This window comes from Ochlerotatus camptorhynchus, unplaced genomic scaffold (genome assembly GCF_037179485.1).
Source record: "Ochlerotatus camptorhynchus isolate MF236.1 unplaced genomic scaffold, CSIRO-AGI_Acam_v1.1 ptg000112l, whole genome shotgun sequence".
NCBI classification, from domain to species: domain Eukaryota; kingdom Metazoa; phylum Arthropoda; class Insecta; order Diptera; family Culicidae; genus Ochlerotatus; species Ochlerotatus camptorhynchus.
Window position 1 is genome coordinate 2,249,656 of NW_027040602.1, and position 25,469 is coordinate 2,275,124.

The window sequence follows — 25,469 nt, forward strand, 5'->3', positions numbered from 1 at the left end:
GGAGTACAGTAAAAGCAGTCATCACCGACGCAGCCGAGAGCACCATCGGGTACGTGGAAAGAAGTCGACGGAATGAATGGTTCGACGAGGAGTGCAGAGCGATTTTGGAGGAGAAGAACGCAGCGCGGGCGGTAATGCTGCAGCATGGAACCCGACAGAACGTGGAACGGTATAAACAGAAGCGGAAACAGCAGACCCGCATCTTTCGGGAGAAAAAACGCCGCCTGGAAGAAGCGGAGTGCGAGGAAATGGAACTGCTGTGCCGTTTCCAAGAAACACGGAAGTTCTACCAGAAGCTCAACGCATCCCGCAATGGCTTCGTGCCACGAGCCGAAATGTGCAAGGATAAGGACGGGAGCCTCTTGACGGACGGTCGTGAGGTGATTGAAAGGTGGAAGCAACACTTCGATGCGCACCTGAATGGCGAGGAGAACGTAGGCACGGGAGACCAACGCAATGGAGGAAACGACTACGTCAGTGCAGCAGAGGATAGAACTGACCCAACTCCCACACTGAGGGAAGTTAAGGACTCCATTCAGCAGCTCAAAAACAACAAAGCAGTTGGTAAGGATGGTATCGCAGCCGAACTCATCAAGATGGGCCCAGAAAATTTGGCCACCTGCCTGCACCGGATGATAGTCAGGATCTGGGAAACAGAACAGCTATTTGGAATGTGAGAACTTCAGAGCGATCACCATTTTGAATGCCGCCTACAAAGTGCTATCCCAGATCATCTTCCGTCGTCTATCACCTAAAATGACCGAGTTCGTGGGAAGTTATCAAGCCGGCTTCATTGACGGTCGATCGAAAACGGACCAGATCTTCACCGTACGGCAAATCCTCCAGAAATGCCGTGAATACCAAGTCCCAACGCATCATTTGTTCATCGACTTTAAGGCGGCATACGACAGTATCGACCGCACAGAGCTATGGAAAATCATGGACGAGAACGGCTTTCCTGGGAAGCTGCAAAACTGCGTAAGGGTTTCGGGTGAACTATCCAGTTCATTCGAATCTCACCGAGGACTGCGACAAGGTGACGGACTCTCATGCCTACTCTTCAACATCGCTCCAGAAGGTGTAATGCGACGAGCCGGACTCAATAGCCGGGGTACGATTTTCACGAAATCCGGTCAATTTGTGTGCTTTGCGGACGACATGGACATTATCGCAAGAACATTTGGAACGGTGGCAGAACTATACACCCGCCTGAAACACGAAGCAGCAAAGGTCGGACTGGTGGTGAGTGCGTCAAAAACAAAGTACATGCTAGTAGGCGGAACCGATACTTTCGAGGTAGTGGAGGAATTCGTTTACCTTGGATACTTAATGACGGCTGACAACAATGTGAATCATGAAATACGAAGGCGCATCATCAGTGGAAGTCGTGCCTACTACGGGCTCCAGAAGAAACTACGGTCAAAAAAGATTCACCCCCCCACCAAATGTAACATGTACAAAACGCTAATAAGACCGGTGGTCCTCTATGGACACGAGACATGGACTATGCTCAAGGAGGACCTGCAAGCACTCGGAGTTTTCGAGCGACGTGTGCTAAGGACGATCTTCGGCGGTGTGCAGGAGAACGGTGAGTGGCGGCGAAGAATGAACCACGAGCTCGCTGCACTCTACGGCGAACCCAGCATCCAGAAGGTGGCCAAAGCCGGAAGGATGCGGTGGGCAGGGCATGTTGCAAGAATGCCAGACAACAACCCTGCAAAGTTGGTGTTCGCTACTGATCCGGTTGGCACAAGAAGGCGTGGAGCGCAGGGAGCACGATGGGTGGACCAGGTAGAGCGTGATCTAGCGAGCATTGGGCATGACCGAGGATGGAGAGCTGCAGCCGCAAACCGAGTATTGTGGCGTTCTATTGTTGATTATGTCTTATCTTAAATGTGATGTTGTGCAAATAAATGTATGTATGTATGTATGTCATGTTGGCAAAAACGGGAAGACACTGTTTATCAAAAACTCATCATGCGACACCTAAAATCACATTAGAATTTTACTTTTAAGATCAATGGTGGACATATTCAGACCCAATGATCACAATGGCCTCTTTCAAATGTACCGGGTTCCGGAAGTGGACAGATTTTGACATGCACCGAAATGCATTGTGCGATTGAGGTATCATGGAACATGGAACTCAACATAATGATTAGTGCTAGTATTTATATTGATTTTCCTTAACCCGATCCTTTGTAAAAGTTTGTAATAGGGTTTGCTCTCGGGTTCCCTTTGTTTTTTCTCGATTTTTTCCACATTTTTAACGACTTTTATTCAGGTACAAAACGACTAAAATAGCTGATTCGTGCAGCACTAAAACCACATACAAACAGACATAACACATTGAATATTTCTCACTGTAAAACATCGTCGCTAAAACATTACCGCCATCTGTTGAATGCACTGTGGTGGGTAGTACGCTGAACAGATGGCGGTAGTGTGTAAACTTCAAACGCAAGGGAATTGTGAACGTCAAACGCAATATGCGCGCTACAGGTGGTGATACTTTTAAATTGATCGTTAAATGCTTGTTCTATGAACAACTTGCTAGTGTTATGTCTGTTTTTCTGTGCTAAAACTGTTGTTTTTTTTTTTCTTTATTTAAGAGATGTTCAGCCTAAAGGCTGGTTTGCCTAACTAAAACTGTTCTCGAATAAAAAGATGGAATAGGATGGAATAGGATGGAATAGGATGGAAACACACTGTCCATTTCATTCACTTTTTGACAGTTACTATAGACAGTCAAGTTATAGACCGGCCAACGTGAGTTGATGTATCAAAACAATCCGTCAAATCTTATGGAAACTGTTCGATTTGGATACAACATTGCAGCACATTGACAGGTCTATTACCGTCTATAACAGTGACAAATCGTTCGTGTGGTGGATTTGAAAACGCACGAGTTTGTAATGCGTGTTGCAAAATACATCGCATGTGTAATTTGTTTAAAGATGTGAAACAGTGTAACCAAATAAATTTTAAAATTTTCCCTCTATTACAAAAGTCTGTTAATATCTGTGAAAAAATTAAAAAGTCTGTAAATGTCTATAACGTAAAAAATGTCTGTGAAAAAAATAAAAGTCTGTAAATTCACAGACATGTCTGTAAATCCGGCATCTCTGCACTTGACCAAAAGTAAAATAATAACAACTTTTTGTCCAGAAGTCAAATCGATTTGCGATCTTGGACAAAGTTCAATCAATTCAAATCACATCTCCCAGATGTCTAGTCTAGTCTAGTCTACACATACACAGCCAGTACTTGAAAGAATCCTGGAAAATGATACATGTATCATTTTTCTTGTCATTATTAATGCCTGCTGCACATCAAGGATGTGAAACAAACAATAAAGCGGCCAGGCCTACTGTGTAGCGTTTAGTTAATTTTTGTGGAAGTGAATGTTTACCATGTCTACTTAATAAGTATAGACAGTGGTTAACATTTAATCCACAGGTAATCAAAGAGCGGGGACATACCGTACCAACCGCTCCGTATGCAGGATTTGAAAATAGGCTATATAAATCGTTGGGAGTGACAGAGCTAAGAAAGTTAATGTACACTCCTTGGTTGTCCGATCTCCTGGGATGGAACACAGGTATTTACCCCTTGTGTTCGAGCGTACAGTCCTCCCTCCGTACAAGCGTGGACGGCACTGCCAACCCACTGCCATCCCTCAATCGATCCAGCCGACCTCAGTCGAAGGATAACAGAGAGCGGTGTGCGGACGTAACCTATACGGAGCGAATGCTGTATTCGCCTAGGTTATAGCGCCCTTGCTCGCTACCATTTTCTTCTAGCGGTTGGGACCTGAGCACTAACTCTTGTCCTAGCCCTATATGGCATATGGTTATAGCGCCATTACTCGCTTTCTGAAAAGAGAAGAAGGGAAGGGAAGGAGAGGAAAAGGACTTGGGAAAAGGAAATGCGGAATTCCTTTCCTTATTAGTATTTGTATAGTCAACTTTTATGAAAATTATATAAATCATTTGTCCTTGGTCAGAGGTATTATTACGACATTTTAATAAGATTGTCTTATCATTTGTTATTCAAAATTTAATGTTATAATGATCAACAAAGCTTTGGATTATCTAATACAGTAGCTTGCTTCTCTGCATCAGACATGCTTAGACGGCTTAGACTGACTCCACAAATCAATGGTTGCTACTCCGTGATTGGCCAGAATCAGTGAAATTGCACAGTGAATGGGGTTAGGAGTGACCGAAAATTCTCATTGTAGGGGAAATGGCTCTAATGTTGGCCTATGGGTTTAAGATTAGGCCCATAGCTAAAAATCTGCTTTTTATCAGTTTTATCTAGATGAACGCGTCATTGGGACGGTACTTATGGATATTTTTGATTGCTATTGAAAATTTAATCGATTGCTGAATTTATGTATGGGCCCAAATTAGGGTCATTTTTGCCGACATTGCATCCATTTCCCCTAAAAGTTTCAGTGACTCCTTATATTAAAGATCAATGATGACGCCGGCCACGTCTTTGCAACCAGGTGGGGGATGGGAAAGAAAGTTAAAGTGACCTTTGTTGTTATGGGGGCCGTGTTTACCTCTGCGTCCTCACAAAGGTCACAGGAGGGAGGTTTTGTTAGTAAGGTGGGGTTCTTTGGACCAGGATTCACCTTGATAAGTGATGTGATGATTGCTTTGATACAATCGCAGTTTGATAAATACACGAATGCGGAGCTATGAGAAAACGAACCAATATTATCAACTCTTTATTGTAAAGATGTCTGGGATTGAACCCATGATTTTCTGCTCAGTGATTACCTCTCACCCCAGAAGGCCTGGGTTCAATCCCAGTCGGCGCCGCCGGGATGTTCTGAGGCATAACATCTCTGATCACGCCTTCCTTCGGAAGGGAAGTAAAGCCGTTGGTCCCCGGTTCATGAGTTGATGGATCGATAGGTAGGATCCAGGCATGGTAGCTGCCTCCTGTAAAATCATGGAAATTGAATGTTCCAAGATTGGCCGTTGTCCCGCTCCTAGGTTCATGCACCACTTCCAGTAAGCCTTTCTGTGGACGTGTACGCATACGGTGCATTTCACTAACACTACCAGCTGTCACGCAAAATTAAATGGGATATTTTCAACAATATAATTTACGCTAGTGTTTGTGAGACCGCTCGGCGAGAACCTAACGCAACCAACTCAATTTGACAGCTTTCTTTCTTTAACACTGCTTAACGATGTATACGACAAAACGTGAATTCAAGTGTAAAAATGATCCTCAAAAGTTTTGTTACTCGTGTGGCAACTATATATTTACAAAATCGGTCAATTTCACTGCTTCGTTGCAAACTGCATACAGGCTTTATTTTAAAATTGATCCTGGAGACTTTGTCAAACCGTGGATTCCAAAAGTATTATGTAGTTCGTGCAAAACGTGCTTGGCTAGGTGGATGTCAGGCGCAAGGTAAATTGATTTTTTGAATAACTTTCACTTTCAGCATGGTAGTGCTTTGTTCTTTCTTGATCGACATTATCTTACTTCATCTATTTTTGATAAGTGTTAATGTCTTACTTACTAACTCACTTATTTGTTATCTGTCAGTCGCTATTTGTCCTTTGACATGCCCACCATATGGCGTCGACCGTTTTGTCATGCAACGGATTGTTATTTCTGCTTGACAAAAGTTAAGCAACAAGGACGTCACAAAACAGTTGAGTATCCACAAGTGGCTTCTATGACAAAACCTGTTCCACATTCAAGTTCGGTCCCGTATCCTGTTTATCCAAAGCGGAAACGAGCGCCCTCTGTTGAATCGACCGTTACAAAAAGTGAGGAGGAATTCAAGGAGGAATGCGAGGAAGACTTCGAGGTGGAATTGGAAAGAAACCCAAAACTGTTTACACAATCCGAATTTAATGATTTGGTGCGAGATCTCGACTTACCTAAGGAGGAATCCGAATTGCTGGAATCACGCTTGAAAGAACACAACATGCTGAGCAAGGAGGTCAAAATTTCTTGTCACAGGAATCGTCACAAGAAATTTGACAAATATTATTCTACAAAGGACATGTTTTTGCCATGACGTAAACGGCTTGTTTGAAGAGTTTGGTGAGCCATATGATCCAGCTGAATGGCGTTTATTCATCGATAGCAGCAAGTTGAGCTTGAAAGCCGTTTTACTGCATCAAGGGAATGAGAAACCTTTTATTCCATTAGCTCATGCCGTAAATATGAAGGAAACGTATGAATCAATGGCTCTATTGCTCAATTTGATAAATTACAATCAACACAATTGGAAAATTTGTTCCGATCTTAAAGTGGTTGCCATGTTGACTGGATTGGAACAGGGATACACAAAATATATGTGTTTTTTGTGTAAATGGGACAGTCGAGCTCGTAAGGAACACTACGTCCGAAAAGATTGGCCAAAACGGGATAATTTCACAATTGGTAAAGACAACGTTAAAAATGATCCTCTTGTGGTAAAAGAACGCATAATACTTCCACCACTACATATAAAACTTGGGCTATTCAAAAATTTCGTCAAAGCGTTGCAAAAAGAAGGGCCGGCATTCCAGTACTTGAAATCAGTATTTCCAAATTTATCTGACGCAAAGATAAAGGAAGGTGTATTTGTTGGCCCACAGATCAAAAAACTGCTCAATGATTCCGCATTCAATACAGTTTTGACACCAGATGAGGAAGAAGCGTGGAAATTGTTCCAGCGTGTTGTCACAACCTTTTTAGGAAATTTCAGAAGCCCAGATTATGAGGAAGCCGTCGATGAATTGCTCAAAAATTATGAGAAAATAGGTATAAATCAAAAATATTGTGTTTGTTACATATAATTAATTTCAAATCCTTTTTTTTCACTGAACACAGGTGTGAATATGTCTTTGAAGATACCCCAGACAACCAGAATGCACGTATATTCAATGTTGTTTTCGTGATATACAAACATATATACAAACAAACAACTCGTATACAATGCAAAGAAATGGCTTATACGTACAAAAGTGGAGGCGATGTACGTGCATATTTTCGTTTAATTTTAAACGAGATGATTTAACATCATATACGATTTAATCTGTAATAACAAATTCATTTTTAAAAGTCTTACGATGTAATCCGATTTAATTTATGATACAGTACGACGGAAAACTGAGCCATCGCATATAAGTCGGAAATTTGCATTCTATACGATTTAACTTAAACATAATGCGAGGTATGCAATTCTTATATGCGATTTCAACTTAACCTGTAGCAATTTACGATACTGTCTGTACATTGTTATACGACTTCTGGTTGTCTGGGACATTTCCTACATTCTCACATGGATTTTTTCCCGGAAAATCTTGGTGACGAGAGTGATGAGCACGGCGAACGTTTTCACCAACAAATGAAGATGATGGAACGTCGTTACCAAGGGTTTTGGGATGAAGCAATGATGGGTGACTATTGTTGGTTTCTGATTCGAGAAACAAGTTCAAAACATCGAAGACAAAGTAATTCGATTCTCAATCATTTTTAATAAAATCTAAATAAGTTTCTTTTGTATCAACTCGGTTTTAAATCCTGATATGCCTTAATCAAATTGATATGTAGAGAAAAGAATCTCCCATGAAAACTTTACATGCGATTTAGATGCTTACAACGACACCTAGAAAAGGAACTCTAAAGCTGTTGTATTTCAGCAACATTTTTAAGTGTTTTACAAAAATGCTCATAACTTCGACAATTTCCAACCGATTTCATCCATTAAAGGCTCATTTTCTCCGGTTTAGAATAAATTATGGAATGATTTTTTGAATCTTTTTATCCCATTAAAAATGTTGATTAAAACAAGATTTTTATGGAAAATTCGCAGGAAAAATAAAAAAAAATGCTGTAAATTTTTAAATGACTTCAAAATTACATTTTTACACAAGACATAATATTCTAGTGAACGATAGCAAATTTATTTAGCTTCATTTTCATAAAAATAGATTTAAAATTGGTGCACTAGTTCCAAAGATATTGACATTTTAGTAATCGTACTTTTGTCCAAAATTCAAAAAATCAAAATATTTGTATATCTCAAAAATGGCTCTACTTTTATTTTTTCTGACCACGGCATTGAATTCAGCGTAGGATTTTGCATTAGAAACGTTGGTCAACCACTAAAGTTCACATTGACAATGTCATCAAGAAAATTGCCAAAAATTAGATAAAAAAAAGCAATTTTGGATCTTACTTGAGTTAGAAATTTTCTGGAAAATGTAGGGGGTTCGTGAGCATTCCTGACATTGCTGAAAATTATGAAAGCATCAGATTGTGGGGTTGCCAGTGTAATAGGATGCTTTGTTGATTGTTCATTAACTCTTGATCGCTTGTAATACTTATGAATATTTTAGGCGAACAAAGAGGTTGACGCCTGAGGTTTTCCACATTTATATCGCAGTGAAGCAAATGTAAACTCAAAAGGGAATTTATATCTGTAACCTGGTTCAAATGTCATATTCAATTATCTTAAAGATAAATCGTTCAGCTCAAACCTTAGTAGGCGTAAGAGGTGGAACCATCATCATCAACAACTAACAATTCAAATCATATCGCCCTGATATCCTTCCAAGATGCCAGGTTGCTCAGAAATTATTCCAAATGGTTTGAAGTGAACAGATATCTCCCAAAACTTCTCACGATATTTGCTTTGGACTTCAGCTTGATCAGGCATCATTCTGAAGATCTTCAACTGCCCAACAATTCACATCACATCTCCCAGTTATTCTCTCAAATACCAGGTTGCTCAAAGATTACGAAAATGTCATGTAAATTTAGGTTCCCTGAGACCGACACATGTAAGCGGCCCTTTTAACATAAGATACAGTTGAAAGAAACAAGAAAATCAATTCAATGAAACGTTCTCTTCGTCGGTTAGCTTATGTTTTGGTTTGAGAACTCTTAATTTTATATGAAATGTTTGTTAACGTTCCATAATTTACGTCCAATATGGATTACGTCTTGTGTAAAATTAGTTATTTCTTAGTGTGCTCCTCTATACATCTCCTAAAGCTCCGCAGGGATCTCCATCTGCTCAACAATTCAAATTACATTTATCAGATATTTTCTCAAATAGTAGGTTGCACAGAAATTATTTCAAACACCTTCAGTTGATCAGACACCTCCAAAAAGTTCTTAAATATTTGATCAAGACTTCAGTTTGATCTGGTATCATTCTGTAGATCTTCAACTGCACAACAACTCAAATCACACCTCCAAGATATTCTACAAGATTCCAGGCTGCTCAAACATTATTTAAATTAACACCAAGTGACAAGAGATCACCTTGAAAACCTCAGAATCCTGATGAATGTGGGCGCCTTAGTCGTATAAAGAGAGAGAGAGAAAGAGAGAGAAGGATTAGTAATTTCGATTTAATTCCACTACCTTAATTGCTTATACTTGACCGATACGCGTATTTCGTCTACAATATGCAGACTTCTTCAGTGTCTTGTACTAATACTCGACTGAAGAAAAACATTGCATTTTACCGAATATATATTAACCCAGGTACATTTTCAGTTAGAAGCTAGGTAAACTCAAATTTACTCGTTGATGTGTCCGTTTCCTTGATCCCTGTTGAGTAAAGTTGAATTACGTTGTTTGTTGATCTCGAGGCTCTCTGCAACATCCAATTTCCATGGTGTAGATACGGTTCGTAAAATCGTGATGTTCTCCGTCGATAGTTGGTGGTCTTATGTGAAGATATGTTCTGCAATCTTTGATTTAAAATGATATGTTAGGCCTTTTCCTTCTTGTTTTTTGGCCTTATTAGCGGATATCTCTCTTTAACCTCAGGATGTTTCTTTAAGATTTCAGATTGACCAGGTATCATTCTAAATTCAAATTTTCAATCTTATGAAACATGGCATCTTAGAAATTATCCTAAAACCCATATTGGGTTTTCAAGTACAATTGTACTTAAGATCTCTAACTGTTCATTAATTCAAATCGCATTTCTCGGATATTATCTCATGCAAGGTGGCTCCAAAAATATTCCAAATAGTGGAGGCGAACCAGCCTAAGGCTGAAAGCCTCCTAAATAAAGCTAAATAATAATAATAATATTCCAAATACCATCAGAAGATCACATATCTTTGTTTTCTAGGCTTCTGGTTGATCGAGTTTTGTTCTGAAAATCTTCGACTATGCAACAATGCTAATCCAATTTTCAAATATGGTATGGTATGGTCACCTCAGGATGCTTTCGTCATCTTACCTTTCTATATCACTTTGTATATCTTCACCGAGCATAAATTGGCTCAGAATGGTTAAAGTTCATAAATAGTTGTTCCATTTACAATATGCTAACTCAAATCCGATACTACTGAAAAAAAAAAATTATTGCTCCAGATAATCGCGCCATTTTCTCCGGAACCTAGGAGAATCGAACCCTCGGATAATCAAACCCTCGGATATTAGAACCCCCGGGTAATCGAGTCCGACCCTTAATCAATTTTTATAATGACTTTCGAAGCAGGTGAAAACCTAGTCTTAAGGTTAGGGATTGACTTCTTAGATTTGCGATGAAATACGCTTAAAAAGAGGCGAACCAGCCCAAGGCTGAAAGCCTCATTAATAAAGTTAAATAATAATAATAATAATAATACGCTTAAAAACAACACAAAGAGAGAAAGCAACTTGGTCATCAAAATATCTTAAAGGGACGATCCATAAATCAGGTACACAATTCGTGAAAGTAGTGTAAACACAACGTCACCCTTCTGTCCAGAGTGTGGGAATGTGAAAGAATCACCAGAGCACGTGGTCTTCGAATGTCCTAGATTTGATGCTGTGCGAGAGGATATTCTCGCCCATAGAACGGAGAATGTCGTCGAAGAAATGTGTCGAGAGTAGACCTGTGCGCCGCCGCGCCACGCCGCCGCCGCCGATGAAATTAAGCCGGCGCGCCGCCGAAGAAAAATCTTCCACGCCGCCGAATAAATTTATGTCACGCCGATTAAAAATCCGTAGCACCTTTTAGATAAAATGCATCTTGAACGCGTTGAAATTAGAACGCGTTGAAATTAGCGTGTAGTGCAGCGATTGTCATTTAGTTTTTGACGTTTGTTCGCATTTTCTCGATCTAGCACACAGGAATGAATCATTCAGGTCGGATTTACATAAAGGTGAATAAGTGAATATAGGGTGTCCAGAATGTGTAAGCGCGACTTTCGAACACCCCTGCTTGTTTCAGATGCCGTTTAAGCTGTTTGAGCTGATTATCACGCTGATTCATTGTTTACATTTCGACCAACAGTTTCGTGTATCGCAAGTTGCGGTTCTTTACATTTCCGTGACAATGCGAAACATTTCTCCGGAAAAAGCGCAAACAGATCGTGCACAAATGGTGTACTACACCCTTTTTCTTTTAAATATCATTATTAAGGGGATTTTCAGCCCGATCCCCAACATTTCTCTGAAGACATTTGGAGAATTGGAAGGTGTAAGCATCGGAGCCGTTCGAAACGCGATTAGGAAGTATGGTGATGAAGCAACTTTCCAGGACAAGCAAAAATCTGGAGGTAAACCGAACCCTGTTGACCAAAATCTGAACCGGAAAATCGTGCAAGCTTTCACTCGCAAGAAAAGAGCTTCGGTTCGAGACGTGGCTAGAAAAGTGGGATCCTCGAAAAGTAACGTCCAGCGGGCCAAGGCAAGAATGTGTCTAAAAACGTTTAAGAAGCAGAAGAAGCCAAAGCGAAGTGAAAAACAAGCTGCATCCGTCAAACCGAGGGCTCGGAAGCAGGGTAGCTTCTCAAAACTTTTATCGGTAGTTATCGGTAGGCCGTCTGAAGAAGACTTTCCCGATACTTGAAACCTTTGTGAGCGCGGGAGGGGGCTGTCCTTCAGTTCTTCTGCTTTAAACGTCAAAAAAGTGTATACGACAAGTTGCTTTGCGGAAAATCGGTGTTCGAGATTATGGACGTTGAATCATACGTTAAATTTGATTCCAAAACTCTTCCTAGTGATCAGTACTACACCGTTCGTGATGGCCGAAGTGTTGACGACGCGGATAAATCGATTTTTTCAGAAAAAAAATCGGTAGAAATGCTATGGTCATGCCATTTGTGAGCGTGGTATGCTTTCCAAACCCTTTGTGACAACGGAGACAATGACAACCGATGTCTACGTGCGTGAGTGTTTAAACAAGTCTAGATAAACATTTCAAAAGGTCCTCTTTGCATTGAACGATTCTCTTCATCGACTTTCTCTTCCATTAATAACTCAACTTCAAAAGCATTCCCTGCTGTGTTCAACGTTCTAAGCACAAGATATGAACTGCTGCTATCAAACTGTGTGGCACAATTAGCACCAAATGCATTTGCGTAGGCGTGGTTATCAAAAGAGAAAGTCGATGAAGAGAATCGATCAAAGCAGATAGGACCATTTGAAATGTTCATCGAGAAGTGTCTGTTACCCATGATCCGCAAACACGACGCTTCAGTACTGTTTTCGCCGGATTTGGCGTCGGCTCATTACTCCAAAGACACGATAGCCTGGTATAAAGCCAACAAGGTCCAATTTGTACCCAAGGAGATGAATCCGCCAAACTGGCCAGGCCAATCGAAACTTTTTGGGCCCTGACCAAAGCATATTTGCGGACACATGTAAAGGCAGCGGATGCCGTTACAAAGTTTGTGAAAGACTTGGAAAAAGTATCCAAAATTGTTGGACTGAAGCTAATGAGTAGCGTGAGATAAAAAAAAACCACTCCTTGGCTTACGACTCAGATTTTCTACGTTTAACTGTAAGAGAATACTATATAGAACATGAAAACAAAATAAAAATCGAATTTGCTGTAAACAAAGTTACGTCCTTGTTTTTTTTTCTAATCGTGCTTAGACATTCTGCAACACCCTATATTATTAACAGCACGTTGATATTTGAGCTTTTTTAAATCTCTTACAGGTCCAAGTTGTACTTCTAATACATAAACCAAAAGTTGTATGACTACAATACGTGTACATTCAAATATGTATCAGAGTAGTACAAGCATATCATTTATCGCTATCAACATATTAATAACGTGTAATGCTCAATAAATGAAAGAATTCCTAGGGCCCATTTAAATGTTACGTAATGCAACAGATTGCTTTTAAATACTATCCACCCCTACATAACGTACTTTTCTTATACTTAATAGAAGGGTTGTAACACTTTGCAAAACGACTTCACCAACAAGCACTTGACATACTTTCCTAAACAAATTCCGCATGTACGGCCAATGATAACGACTCAAAATTAAGTAAGAGTTACTCATATTTGAGTTCAGTTATTTATTTATTTTTTGTTGGAGTGTGAAGTAAAACCACTCCGTGCATTATTTGAACTTTTGTGGTACCCCTATTTGCTGTTTGTATCATGCAAACCGACCACTATTTAACGAGTAGACAGCTAATTGCCTGGACACATCTTATCCCAGTCCGGTATAATATGGTTTATAAAACCAACTACCTTTCCAAGATTTGCAGACTAAATATCACTAGGTTGTAAGCTTATACTTCCAAGAAATTTGGATCTACACTTGTGTAATGCACCACAACTGCAGAACAGATGTTGTGAGGTTTCACGTTCCAAATTACAGAAACGACAGATATTACTCTGAACCCGACCAATGTTCTTCATGTGATATCTACTAGGCCAGTGTATATACTAAGAGCTCTTTTATTGTGCTCTAAGGCTTTTTGGTGTATGTTATATTAGGAGTTATAAATCTTTTCCACAGGTTTCAGTTTCTGACAGTCATCCAGTTGGCCATCACCCTTTGCTCTTCCCAGCATTTGAGTTCCATTTTTACCGTACAGTATGATATTCCACAGTATGGTGCGGTTGAAAAACTTTTGGAAAATGTCCCATCGCAACTGAAATATTTGACCCGGGGCCAAAGATTCCTGCATCTGTTCGTATTCCAATTTTTGAGCCATCTGTGAAAAATATGATTGAGCCTTGACGAACGTTAGGACCACCCGTTTCCTAATCCGAAAGTGCCGTTTCCTATACGTTGAAGGGAATTTCTTAGTTGTCCTTTGGTTTCATCCAGTCTCCATTCATACTCATCACTGGTCCTCTTTGGAAGTATTGTAAGATGCTTAGATGACCAACAATATCACCTGGCATTACTTTTTAAGATCTTTTGAGCCTTAGAGCCCTTCTTTCCGCTTCTAGTTGCACATGTTTATGCAAGGGTAGCAGATTGAGGATTGCTTCTAATGCTACGTTATTGCAATGCATGCTAGACGTTGAAGTTTTGCTAGTTTCCTCTGTGCAGTAGCTTCTTTCGATTTTGGCCACCACACTAACGAAGCATGAGAGTTCAGGTTACTCAAATTCGCGAATCTGTAATCTGTAATCAAATATGAGTAACATTTTTTGTCCATGTGCGATTGGTTTGGAAAGTATTTTTTTTCTAAATCAGTTGAAATAAACTCACGCCGACCCACGCCGCCACGCCGCCGCCGCCAAAAGCAAACGGCGTGACGCCGCCACGCCGCCGCCGCCGGCAGAAAATAACATATCACGCCGCCGCCGAGAATATTTTGATCGGCGCACAGGTCTAGTCGAGAGGAGGGCACCTTTAACACCGTCAGCAGAGCAGTAACGCAGATCATGTCAGCGCTACAGCGAAAATGGCGAGAAGACCAGCTAGAAAGCAGTAATGTGCTCACACAAGTGCGAAGTGAAAGCCGAAGCCGGGAGAACTGTACGTCAGAGTAGGCTGAATCCACCACCGGTGGTTAGCCGAGTAGAACGCGACGCTGGGAGCTAACCGGCTGACAAATTGGAGAGACGATCAGCAAAGTGGAAGCGCCATAGTTAGCTGAGGTAAAGTGAGGTGCGTAATACACAGCCCCTCCGAAGTAATACGACTAGTGGTTCCGGGGGAAAAAGGGCAAGGCGTCCAAGGAGGTTTTAATGTGGTAAGAATCCCACACACCGTGTCACCGCGACCGTGCGCCCGGTCTTCAAGCGGTGGCATGATAGCCTTTTGAAGGTTTCCTCCTTGCAAAACACACACACACACACACACACACACACACACACACACACACACACACACACACACACACACACACACACACACACACACACACACACACACACACACACACACACACACACACACACACACACACACACACACACACACACACACACACACACACACACACACACACACACACACACACACACACACACACACACACACACACTCACACACACATACACACACACACACACACACACACACACACCTTCAAAAAAATTACTTTTATGACTGCCCCTTATTATCCGCAAGTGATTCATTGGGGTTGTCCATAAGTTCTGCATAAGTAGGGGGAGCCCTCCTTATGACGTAGATATGTATATGTAGTAATGTGTGCCCAATACTGAGTATTGTTAATATAACCCTTTCTTATCATGTTGATCCTACCAGTCAATCATAAGGTTTTACACTTTGCTTAACTATTCGCAGGTCATTGTTCCTAGTGGATGTCCATTCAACTTGCTATTTGTATTTAATACGAGTTTTAATCAATATTTTCGCTTCTCTGAAATCACTTGACTTAGTTCTTATAATTCCTTTGCTGCTTCATTTTCTCTATAGTTCCCAGTTATTTTGGAAACCAGCAAAGGTCAACTTCAGATCCTCTGCATCTACTCTGATTATTTATAAAGGTTACTTATTTATTTATTTATTTATTTCGTGAAGCAAAGTTGTCTTAGTCGAGTTTTCATTTGGTTTTTGGACATAGTGATGTCAATTTCTTCGCAATTTATTATGTATAGGCGCATAATTCAATTGATGGGACTATTTTTTGCGTAATTTGTTCTACATGTGTTTTTATAGAATAATGAGATGAGATGAGATGAGAAATAATGACATTGATAAAGAAAAGCATTGCATGTTTACGCCGTTCCTTTAGTGTTTGTAGATTGATGAACATGTGCGTGCTTCATAGGATTAAAGAGGAAATGCAGTCAAATTTTGTCGTCGTAGAGCATACAAATGAAATTTATTTTGGACAGATTGAATGCGTTCTTCGTGTATAGCAGTGTATGGGCTCCATACTATGTCACAGTATTCCAAAATAGGTCTTACATATGTAGTGTACAGTAATTTTATAGTGTAGGGGTCCTGAAAATTGTAACTGCACCTCTTTATAATGTTCTACAAATATAAGTTTGGTGTCCAGTATTACGCCTAAGACCCTTACATGTTTGCTTTTGTCTAGTATTTCGTTTCCTTAATGTAGGGAAAATGGATGTCATGTCGGCCCCTAATTTGGGCCCATACATAAATTAATCGACTAAATTTTCAATAGCGACCAAAAATATACTTTAGTACCGTCCCAATGACGCGTTCATCTAGATAAAATTGATAAATAGCAGATAGGCCAATATTGGAGCCATTTCCCCTATTTTTTGCAAGGGGCTATAATTTTTCTACTTAATGTTATTGCGTTACATTTTTTACGTTGAGTTGGAGAAGACTTTTGGTATACCAGGTGTAGAATAGATTTATATGTCATGCTGGAATACTTCTGCGTCGGAGGCATTTCTTAATCCTATGAAGGGCTTTATGTCGTCTGCATTCACAAGTACTTTAATGTTCTTAAGTATGAAGGAAATGTCGTTTACCTATAAAATAAAAAGAAGTGGGCCCAAATGAGATCCCAGGGGGACCCCAGAGGTGACTATAATTGGTTCTGGAAGCTTATTTTGAAAGCGTACAATTTGATTACGGTTTGTTAAGTAGGGATGGAGCCAGTTCAAAAGTCCGACTCCAATCCTACAAGTTGAGGAGTATTAATGGTATGTCGATTCTGTCAAATGCCTTACTGAAGTCAATGTAAAGAGCTTCTATGTGGTTACCATTATCCATGGTATTCATTGTAAAAGAGATAAACTTCGCCCTTCCAATAGCTGTTAATTATTCTTGTTTCCAGAGCCGTAACCACACTCAGTGAATTCCTACAATAGGTCTCGCTCTTGACTTGCCACCCAGCTTAAGGCTTCCTTAATCACTGAACTTTTCGCAGTAACTATGCTATTGGATAGGTGCTATGAGATGGATAATAACTAGGTTGGTCATAACTTTTCATACACATTTCACACAACTGTCAGTTGGTGAAAGTTCATTTGGATGCAAGCTGCTGCACGGGTAAGTTAAGTATTTATTAGCTGTGTCGTGGGTGATTTGCCAATAATTAAAATCGGCGGATTTTCACATTTCTGGCGATCCTGCCAGGCGCAAATCACCCACTTGTAAGGAATATTGGAAATCTGAACGCGACCGGGACGGCCGTTCTGAATGCGAGTGGGGACTGATTTGCAAAAATCGTCTCCCCGCCATGGCAAAGCCACAGGAAGGGACGGCCGTTCTGAGAAAACGAGTGAAGACGGATTTGCAAAAAATCGTCTCCTTGCAGTGACAAGGCCACAGAAATAGAACGCGACCATCCGTACGTGGCCCGCAATGGCACCACGTTCAGTGGCCGTAAGATGAAATACGTAGTACATTGCTCGTGCCATGCCGGACAGATGGGTGAGGACTACCTTACCCCGACCCAGAGGACTCAGCGCCAGATCAGACGACTGATGGAGCTGCTCTCGCAGGCTCGCATAGACCTGGAGCAGCGTGATACTGAAATTCTTAGACTTACCAAAGAGGTTGTTGAGCTGCGGCTCTTCAAGGCATCACTCAGTTCCCCGGAGGAACGTTCAAACTCCAGTGACGTCGTAACGGTGCGCGAGAACACCACCAACGATTCAAACACGTCCAGCTCTCAGGGCATTTCACCGAATGTGGATCAAACGGACGAGTGTAGCAAAGTCAATCCCCGGCATCATCTGCACAATCATGGCATCCACCAGGTGCAGTTCATGGACAAGATGTCCACCTCGGAGATGCAGTGCTCGTTTGCCGCTTCGAGACATTTCGAGGACATTACGACCTCGTCGATCCATTCCAAGGATTCGTACGTACACACGCAGGATCGTGCTTGCGGAAGTGACGATGCCATTGATGCCGAGAAGCAGCGGCTTGTCGAGATGTACGAAGCTCGCATTGAGGAGCTAGTTAAACAGTAACAGGTAGACGAACTGCAGAATCGCATGTCTAATGATCGCGTTGAGGCTTTGCTGCAGAAATTGCCCGAGTTGAACACCAGATACTGTGATCTGGTTCCAGGCTACTGTGAAAATCACCAGTCGATTAACGTTGCCAAAGTGAGTTTTAATTCTAGACGCAGCCGATGCCGTCGATGTATCTAGAAAAAGATACAGAGATTTGTTTTTGTTTATATAAAAAATGAGAAACATGGTTTCAATGTAAAAATTGACACTGGTGGTTCAGAAAATTTTTGCGGAGCACAACTACATAATATTATTGCGTAATCAGGCTGCAAAAAATGGAAATGAAATCAAATCTCCATACATTTTTTTATAATTATTATGCCAATAGAAAGGTGGGTGGCACCATGATGTTAGTAAAATTAAAACTGATAGCATTAATTAATTATTGTTAAAAAAAACTTGTATAACTTTTATACCGAAGGAGAGAGAAGATATTAGATCGATAATAACTAGGTAGGTCATGACTGTTCATACACATTTCACACAACTGTCAGTTGGTGAAAGTTCATTTGGATTCAAGCTGCTGCACGGTTAAGTTGAACATTGATTAGCTGCGTCGTGGGTGATTTGCCCATAAATTAATATCGGCGGATTTTAACCGATGTCATTCACCCGTCTTCTCAATAATGAATCAGTGCTCACTATACTAAATACGCTTCTTCCATAATTTTATCCGTCCGCCCAAGTCTTCCATTTTGGCATGATAAAAGACTTGACAAAAAAAATTAAAGGGTTGTGTCCTAGACACGACCGCAGTATGACGTAGAACCATACAAAATTGATGTTTTTCATGCATTTTTGACTATTATACTTTATCTTAAAATTTTCAAGTATTTCAATGTTTCGGTTATGGTTGACTCAAAATAATTTACACATTTTTCTTGACAAATATCCATGTGAAATTCCACATGATTTTCATTTGACCACACATAAACAGAATCCACTCAGAAGTACACACAAAGATGAATACTAAGATGAAACTGTCGGAAGAAAAACTTTCTATTTTAGTGTCCTCTTTCACGGTCCCTTTCATCCAATGAATACCCCTCGTATTCAAGGTAATTTTGTGGTTTTGCTGCCCCTTTGGTAGAGATGAAATCTCGCCTAACTTTTCAAAAGGTCATACCTAACATTTCACTCTTTTCGAGAAAAACGAGGTTGAAGATTGACAAAATCTTTTTTGATACTATTTTAAACCAAATCAACTTTTGACATTTTTAAGACCTTTAATAGTAAAATGCGATAGTAAAATTGAAATTGAAATTATAATCTACCCGTTTCATACATTTTTTTTTCTACGAAAACGTGAAAAATGTTACATAGGACATTTTGCTCTTGTCAGGTGTACATTGGACATGTTATATAAGACGTTTTGTTATAATCACAGTTACATAGGTCATTTATGTTTTCAACATTATTTGTTTGTTTTTAAGCATTATGAGTGCATAATTTACGTTATACGAGTTAAACGAACAATATGAGTATTGGACAATGCATCAACTTTTTTTTACGATATATCGCAACACTGACCACAGATTATTTTGGTCGATCGTTGGTGGTCGCGTGAGCTACTTTTTATTTGATAACAGTGTTATTTTAGAGGCTGTTCACTAACTACGTAGACAGCTTTTCAGTATGCTTGACCCTCCCCCCCCCCCTACCCATGCGTAGACAATTGTCCATATAAGAATTTTAAAATTTGTATGGGCCGTGGATAATTGTCATTGATAATTGGTTAGGAGAGGTTGTTGAGGGGAGGGGAGATTGTTGTGAAGGGGGAGATTGTTGTGAAGGGAGAGGTTGTTGTGAAAGGAGGAGGGGGTTTACATCATTACATTTCCACATTGTGGTCACGCCGTGATCCACCTTTAGCCGCTGATTTGGTCCAGCTTACTGAAGCACCAAGCGCCACGCCGTCCGAAGCGACAATGAGCAAACGCATGACAGCAGCGCTGTTTTATATCTTTTCCGGTTCAGAACCTGATAGGATTTCCCGCAGTTTTTTATGAATGGGGCGGAGCAGAAAGTTTCTTTTGTGCAGAATATGTAAAATAGGATGGACTTTGGATGTTAATATAATTGCATATATAGAGGCACCAGATATGTTTTACAGTCGGTTGTTGGTAATTCATCGAGTGTATGTCTCCTATTAAGCAATATTTTTTTTTGAAAATGTTGGCTCTGCATGTAAAAAATTAATTGTTTATACATTATTAGGGTTTGCTTAAAATTTATTTCCCGAAAAAAAAATGATCGTCAAAGTCCATGTCTTTTTCAGGTTATTGTTGAGGGGGAGGGGGAGGGGGTTGTTAAGCGGGAGGGGGTTTTACATGCACGTTTTTTCAAGTCTCATCCCTCATTGTGGTGGACACGCCGTGATCCACCTTTAGCTGCTGACCGAGTCCTGCTTGATGCAGGACCTAGCGCCACGCCGTCCGAAGCGTTAATGAGCAGAGGCATGAGAGCAGCGCTGATTTATATCTTTTCAGGTTCAAGCAGAATGATGTGCAACCAAGTGGTATTCGTTTGTGATGACTGGGTTTGGGAAAAAGGCTTATTTCATGAAATCAGTGATAAAATTATCATTTGTACATTTTCAATAGTTTAATTACAGAAAAATTGGAGAAATATATATTTCAACAGGTTCGTAATGTAATATCCTATCGATTGGCGTATTTGGATTTTAATTTCATCTATAAATGACAAAGTTACAAACGTTCAAAACCTAACACTCCTTCACCACACATATTTTTTGATTTGCACCCTAGTATAGTCGACAAAGACGTAGTTCTACGTCAAAAAAATGAAGAACAAGAACATTATTTGTATTGTATATTGAAGTTATAATTAGGTATTGCAACTCTCTATTGCCAATTTATAACACTTTTATAAATATGTGATTTTTGGAAACATGACTAAAATTGAAATATAACTTATAAATAACATGTTATAAATAAGTTATATTTAAGATGTATTCAATGTCTCTAATACTGACAAATGATAACATGTTCCAGTTTTCACCAAATACAACAAGTTATAAATTTTTACAAACTGGTATTTGAGACATACAATACCAAATTATAATTTCAAAATAGTGCTTGTAAGAAAAGTTGAATACTTTTCAAACAACAGTACAAAGGGTTTAAATCAAGATCTTTGCTAAGTAATTAATATACAACTTATTTACAACTGGGATTTTTTCTATTTTTCATGAACGATGTTGCAAGTTTTTCTTGATCAGCTTGAGAGATGAGAAGCACCGAAGTTATTTCAGTTCAAAGCTTTACAATGAGTTAGCGTGGGGAGAAGGGGGATAAGGTAGGCGCCTTTTCTAAAACTACGCTTACGATATGAACAATTATTTTAGAATCATGCATCTGGACATACCAAATCGATAAGATAAGAAAAGTTATTTCAGTTTGAAACTATACTTCCATTGATACGAGTGAGCAGTGAAACTATACTTCCATTAATATGGGGAAGAGCTCTCCTTCCCTATCCATCTACGCATATGAAATAGATTTATTGTTATTGAATAATTCATCTGGACATACCAAACCGTTAAGATAAGCAGTACGAAATTATTTCAGTTTGAAATCTTTGATGCATCGTGGCATGGCATGTTGGCAGGAAAAGTGATTTTTGTGATAATTCATAATATCGATCTTTGAAAAGCTATAACATTGTTTAGAGACATTCTAGCATCGTTCATAACACTTGTTAGGCATTTTTTGGATTATACTTTTACATTCTTAGTTCCATGGTTCAAGCAAAGTTGTGGTCCCTAGGAATGAAAATGCAAAAAAATATGTTTTCCCATACTAATTTAAATCCCATATAAATTTCAAATGGTTAGCGCAAAGTCAGTTCCTAACGAAATGAATTCAAATTTTGGGAGATTAATCAGAACTCGTATGAGCTTTGTGGAGCGAATATTTCAAAATTTGCATCAGTCTAATGTACATTCACCACTTGATGTCTCTGTTCTTGCAAGATATGTAACAGAAATTCAAAAAATCCCAGTCGGTATGACGTGCAAAAAGAATGACCGTCAGTCGCCAGTTCCTTCTGCACGTCAACTTCCAACAAGCAACGGCAAAAAAGTGCCCACTTCTAGTCGAACATGATGAAAAAACGCGCTACGCAGAGCAACCGCACGGTTTAATTATAATGGATTTATGAATTTAAATTGGAATTGTATCCGCTTCAGCGTGGGGTTAGACTTTTATGGAGTTTTTGATTGGTGCGCTCTTCATCAGAATTATTTTGAAAGCGAGTACCAACCAATTGACGAAAAAAGGGTTTCATTCTTGGTAGAAAGTCTCCTGGGACACTGGGACAGGACGAGTAAAGTTTATAATGAATGTGGTTTCAACTCGAAAGAAAAACATTAATTTGCAAGTGTGGCTAAATAAATGATCGACCCTTAAATTTCAAGCTTGCACTCAAAACTCGAACTGATAATCATCAACAACAAACCACCTGCCAATTGCGCACTTCAAACACCATCAAGCCAGAATCCGCCCTCTTCTCGCCCTTTGATGCACTAACGAACCGCGCCCGCTGACTGCACCCTGTTACATCGGTCATTTTTCCACGCGATCAGTTCCGAGCCACGCGTACAAACAACAACAACAGCACAAACGCAAAACTGTACTAAACTGGAAAGCACACCTCGCAATTACATGCATTTGATTCGCGTGCCAACCGGTGGCCCCTCGTTCCTCATTCCGCCCTCAGCCGTCATCCGTCATCGCTTGTAGTAGCGGATAGTGCTTTAGCACGTGATTAAATATTAACATTCTTATCGGCTGATGATTCCTGCACCCCGCGTGTGCGTTATATTTTAGTTTACATTTATAGCCTACATACAAATATCACCTATTTTTTGTTGCTTTCGTTGCAAATTCATTGACCCCCGGCTACGTGCGCTGATGGGATGGACCAAACCTACCATCACTGATAGTCAGAAGCGCAACCACCCAACCCATATTGGCTGCCACCGCCGACGACTGGGCACGCATACACTAGGCTATACATTCAGTTGTGCATGTGAGTAAACTGAACTGGTTTTCCACTTCCGTGTTTTTCTGTGTGTACGCTTTTACTGCACATTTAAATGGTTTCGCACACGCATCATGTGCGACACACAACAAATTCATAATCCTTGCTCGCGAGAAACCCAAACTGCCCCAAATGGAGATGGCCTGGCTTTAGGCAGGGGGTGATTGGGGGGGGATGGAGGAAATCGTAATATTTACAAACACGCCATTCGCTTCGCAATATACTTACATACAGGCACTGAGCGAGTACCAGTTAGAAGGAAGAAAGGTAGGTGTCGAGTCTGGTGCAGGCCTGTCGCCAAACTATTAAAAGCCACTCGATCGTTATCAGCTGGCACACAGAGTAAGCAAACGACCATACGGCAGGGAGTGTGAATCACTGCACTGATTTAAAATGGCTACATTATTTGTATTTGCTGGGATTGTTACTAACGTGAAGTGTTGCTCAGTTTGCTGATAGGCGCTAGGTTTTTCATCTTTGCCTGATTTCACCACTTTTATGTTTTCAATTGATTTTCTAAGTTAAAGCTACGCACTTAGAAAAAATGATGTAAATTTAGGTGCTCTGAGACTGACATATACGAGCGTCAATTTTGACATAAAATTGAAAGTCATAATAGACGTGAAATTCAGCTCAATCAAACGTATTTTTGAACTTTTCAGTTTCAGAGCATTTAATTTTACATGACATGTTTGTTTACATCTCATCCTTTATGTCAAAGAAGGATTGATTAGATTAGGTGTATTTTAAAAATTTAATAATTTGTTACTCTCGCTTATTAAAGGATATTTTCTATTTTAACTAATTATGTTTGTATTACTTTATGCGTGAAGTTAACGGTTTACATTCAAATATCAGAATTAAAGTGGTCATTTTATACATAAGATGAGGAGATAAAAGTATAGAGTTGATAGTTCCGTTAGAGTACGGCAGTGTGAAAATTGTATAAAGAGAGTAGAAAGCGAGCAAAGGTCAATTTTGAGAAAGGCGTGAATCGGGATAATCATCTCCTTTACCAAACTCCCCTGTTGGAGAGGGATGATGAGGGGTATCTCCCCCGCCACCACTGGCAAAAGAGATGATCGCCAATTTGCTTACGTACCTTCTTTTTTTTTATAAATTTTGAAATTCGAATTGAAAATCCAAATTTTATTTATTTATTTATTTATTGTTGTTTCGTCTTCGATTGAATCTTACAGACTACTCTACATATTCTTAATTCTATTTTTAAAAACATTCTTAGAAATAGTAAAATCGTAATGAACACCAACGTCGTTGAAGGCGTTCAAGCAGGAATTTAGTGAATTGTTCTGACCATAGACGGTTCAATGTGCCGATACAACAATGAGAGGAGATCTCCTTAGTTGCCGCGGTGGTACATAGAGAGAAATGTCCTGGAACAATTGAGGACAATCGATGCTTCCGCCAAGTAGGTCGAAAATGAATAGTTGCTGAATCATTTTACGCCTTTCATTTAACGTTTCTAAGTTTATCAATGCACAACGAGCGGTGTAGTCAGGTAGGTGCATGGAATCACGCCATGGCAGATTTCGTAGTGTGAATCTGATGAACAGTCTCTGTATTCGTTCAACTTTTAAAACGAGTGAGATATGGAACGGAGCCCAGATGGGAGCTGCATATTCTAGGAGGCTCCGTACTAGAGTACAGTACAGCGTCTGGGCGTAGATATCCGTGAACTGACAAGTGTACCGCCGAATGAAACCGAGAACAGCACATGCCTTCGAAGTAACCATCGCTACGTGATTGTTAAACCTCAACTTTGAGTCAATCGTAACCCCTAGATCAAGAATTGATGACACTCGTTCCAATGGTACAGATTCCAGCGTGTACTGGTGAGTGATAGAGGCGCAGCGACGAGAAAATGAAATTATTTTGCATTTTTTTATATTGACTTTCATTCCGTTTCCACTGCACCATAGCAACAAATTGTCAATATCAGGCTGAAGTACAATACAGTCGAGGATGGAAACGATGATTCTGTAGATTTTCAAGTCATCGGAAAACATCTACTTGAATTATGAGATACGTGAACACAAATCATTTACAAACAATACGAAAATCAATGGTCCCAGCACACTGCCCTGTGGTACACCGGAAGTGATTGAAAACGATTCCGAACGAGTAGAGTTTATCGAAACGAAAGCATTACGATTCGTCAGGTAAGACCGAATCCAGTCAACCATCCAATCGGAGAGTCCAATAGCTTTCAGGTTTTCACAAGCACGCGCGTG

General features: G+C 40.0%; 1 pseudogene; it reads left to right on the plus strand.

Moving 5' to 3' along the window:
- The first annotated feature begins 248 nt into the window (after positions 1–248).
- LOC135699566 (protein quick-to-court-like) overlaps positions 249–25,469 on the plus strand; it is a 43,885-nt pseudogene continuing 18,664 nt past the window's right edge.